Here is a 3,306-nt window from a genome sequence, read left to right on the forward strand (position 1 = left end):
TTTTGAGATGGAGTCTCACTCTGTCACCCAGGCTGGAGTGCAGTGGTGCAATCTCAGCTCACTGCAACCTTCACCTCCCGGATTCAAGCAATTCTCCTGCCTCAGCCTCCTGAGTAGCTGGGATTATAGGCACCTGCGACCATGCTCAGCTAATTTTTGTATTTTTAGTAGAGATGGGGTTTCACCATGTTGGCCAGGCTGGTCTCAGGGTGAGTTCTCTTGCCATCTGAAGGGAGGACGCAGCCACTGCATCCCTCTGCAGTGAGGCAGCACTGCTCTTCCCTCTGTGTGTGAATGGGGAGCCAGAATGAGCAACATCAGAGGAAACTTCCAGTCTGAAAGCAGAAGCCAGGAAAAGCAGGGAAGACCGAGGGAGCTGAGATACAGAGTGCAGGGACCAGAAAAAGTAATTTAAAACCCCCTGTGAAAAGCAGCCCTGTAAATATAGGCTTAGAGATAAGTGTGAAGATGGGTCCCGACATGGGCATTTGGAGAAGAGGAGGGAGCCCTTGCGTGTGAAGCATACACACGTCATTGGAAGGGTTGGAGGAGCGGAGGACAAATCCTAGAACAGCGGCAACAGCAGCAAGCGTTGGACACGGAGTCCAGGAACAGACGGAGATGCAGACCAGGGTGGAGCGCAGAGTGTGCCATGAGCCAGGCCGGAAGGACGTGGTCTCTGGACCAAGGAAGGTGCCTTAAGCATTTTCTAAAGCTGGGGCGAGAGAAGACCCTGAAAGCTGAGCAGGCATCCTGGGAGTGGGCTCCTTACAGAAGTGGAGGAGAGAAGAAGTGTGGTCTTCACGTGCCCCCCTTCTCAGGGAGCTGCAAGATGAGGGTGAGGGGTGCCCCGAGTGGGCTAGAGCACACCCCTGCCAGCCCTGAGCACAAGGCGGGACTAGGAGCAGAAGGGCTGAAGGTGTCCTGACGTCTTTGACCAAAAGGCTCATTCCTAGGAGGTTTGTAAATCTGCTGGGGAGTTTGAGGCAAGAGTTTATACTGGGCAGAAACTTTGCATTCGTAAAAAGGATGGAGTTATGAACTTTGGAGAACAGACCCCACTGTGTGGCCTAACTGGAAACACTATTTATAGTGACGTGATAATGTCAGCGATGACTTGACAGAAGGTTCACACAGCCCTATTGGGAGGTGTGGAGTGGGACTGTGTTGGCAAAGAGATACACCCTGACGTGCCTTCCAGCCAGCAGATGATGCTTTGAGGGGTGCGCTGGGGCACAGTCCAGGAGCAGCGGTGCCTGCGGGCTGTGTGCGTAGGGGTAGTAAGTACCCGAGGACAGGGCTGAGGGATGGAAGTGCCCACTGCAGAGTGGCAGGGGTGAGGCCTCTACACGCTTGGGAGTCACTCAGTGTTGGTTTGTGAGCCAGCACCCTGTGTGTGTTGCCGTGGGGAAATAAAATACAGCTGGTTATGGGCTGAATGACGTCCACTCCCAAAGTCACACACTGAAGTCCTGACCCCCCAGTACTTCAGAATGTGCACTTACTTGGAAATAGGATTGTTGCAGATGTAATTAGTTAAGATGGGATCACACTGGAGCATGGTGAGTCCTGCCCCAAAATGACTGATGTCATTATAAAATCGGGAGACTTGGACACAGGCACACACAGGGAGAATGCGGTGGGAAGATTGGAGTGACGCCAGAGCCAGGAGGGAGTCCTGAGCACATCCCTCCCCAGAGCCTTCAGAGGGGCGTGGCCCTGCTAGCATCTTGGTCTTGGACTCCCAGCCTCCAAGGACAGCTGGCTAGTTCTTTTCTGTCCTAAGCCACCACTTTGTGATAGTTGGTTGTAGGAAACTAATTCATGGCTCTACGAATGCTGTATCTGACTCCATGTGGATCGAGTTAAAACACAGAAAAATAGAAACTGCTTTGGTGCGTTTTGGAGGATGGAGTCCTGGAGAATGAGAGTGGCCAGAGCCGCCAGCCGAGGGCATTTTGCCACTGTCCCGTGAGGCGGCCATATGAGCGGAGGCACTGCCTGTGGTGGGGGCTCGTCCCTGCTGCCCCCGTGGAACTCCAGCTCTGCGTTTGACCCTCCTAGGGGTCTGCAGGGCACTGGTGTGGCCAGAACCCGGGGAGCGAGGGGAGACGATGGGGTAGTTGGGGGACCAGGGTGAGGATTTTGGCCTCTGTCCTAAGGGCTGAGGAGGCTGTTTCTGGGGGCCAGAGTGCCATGATCTGCTTTCCGTTGAGGTCGGGCCAAGTTGCCCAGTGTATGGGAACGGGTGTAGGCTGCTACGGCCCTCCAGACCTTGAGGATCAGGCTTGAGCTGGGTGCAGAGGTGGAAGGAGAGGCAGGGAGAGCCCCTGGGGTTGTCGGCTTAAGTCACCAGTGCAGTTACAAGGAAGGGAGTTACAGTGCAGTTACAAGGAGCCTTTGGGAGTGAGGATGGCGACTTAATGCAGGAAAAGTGGAAGTGAGTTCGTTGTAGCCGTCCTCTGAAGTGAGCCCACTTAGTGTGGGGAGAAGGCATCGCCTGGGCTCAGGGCGGTGCTCATGGGCTTGGGAGGGACCACTTCCTGTTCAGAGGGGCCGGTGCTGAGAGGTCCTGGAGTAGGGGCGAGGGATGCCCGATGCCAGCTGTGCCTCCCGGAGCTCAGGTTGTGGTCCTCTCTGCTGGCTCCCACTCCTCACCTGTTGGTGGCAGGGACAGTGAGTTCCAGCAGCTGGAGCCAGGTTTCTCTCACTTTCCGTGTCTCTTCTGCATCTACCTCGAACCCAGAGGTCTCTTTTCCCACTTGTTCTGGCCTTTGTCTCCTTTTCCGGGCCTCTGTTGTTTAGCTTTCAGTCCTGGCTTCAATGTCACTGCCTTAGAGGGACCTCTCTGAACCCCCCTCGAAAAGGCTATCCTGCTGTGATGGGGTCCTGCGGCATCCTCACCGCCACCATCTGTCACAATTTCCGTATCTCTGGGCTTTGCCAGCTCCGGCAGGGGCTTCCTCTGGTCCTGAACTCCTCCTTCCCCAGACTTCCCTCATGCCGACTGGTCTCTGAGAACGGCCAAGGGGGAGGGACTTGCTGTCCATCATGCCTCATGACTGGTGCTGCATCCTCATGGCTCAGTTTATTGTAAGGGGAGACGGGCCTGGCATTGTGTGTGTGGAATTGCATCCCCCAGGAGGTTATGTTCAAGTCTGCACCCCCAATACCTGCAAATGTGACTTTATTTAGAAATAGTCTTTGTAGGCCGGGCGCGGTGGCTCAAGCCTGTAATCCCAGCACTTTGGGAGGCCGAGACGGGCGGATCACGAGGTCAGGAGATCGAGACCATCCTGGCTAACA

Source organism: Mandrillus leucophaeus, unplaced genomic scaffold (assembly GCF_000951045.1).
Source record: "Mandrillus leucophaeus isolate KB7577 unplaced genomic scaffold, Mleu.le_1.0 Scaffold98, whole genome shotgun sequence".
In the NCBI taxonomy this organism is placed as follows: Eukaryota; Metazoa; Chordata; class Mammalia; order Primates; family Cercopithecidae; genus Mandrillus; species Mandrillus leucophaeus.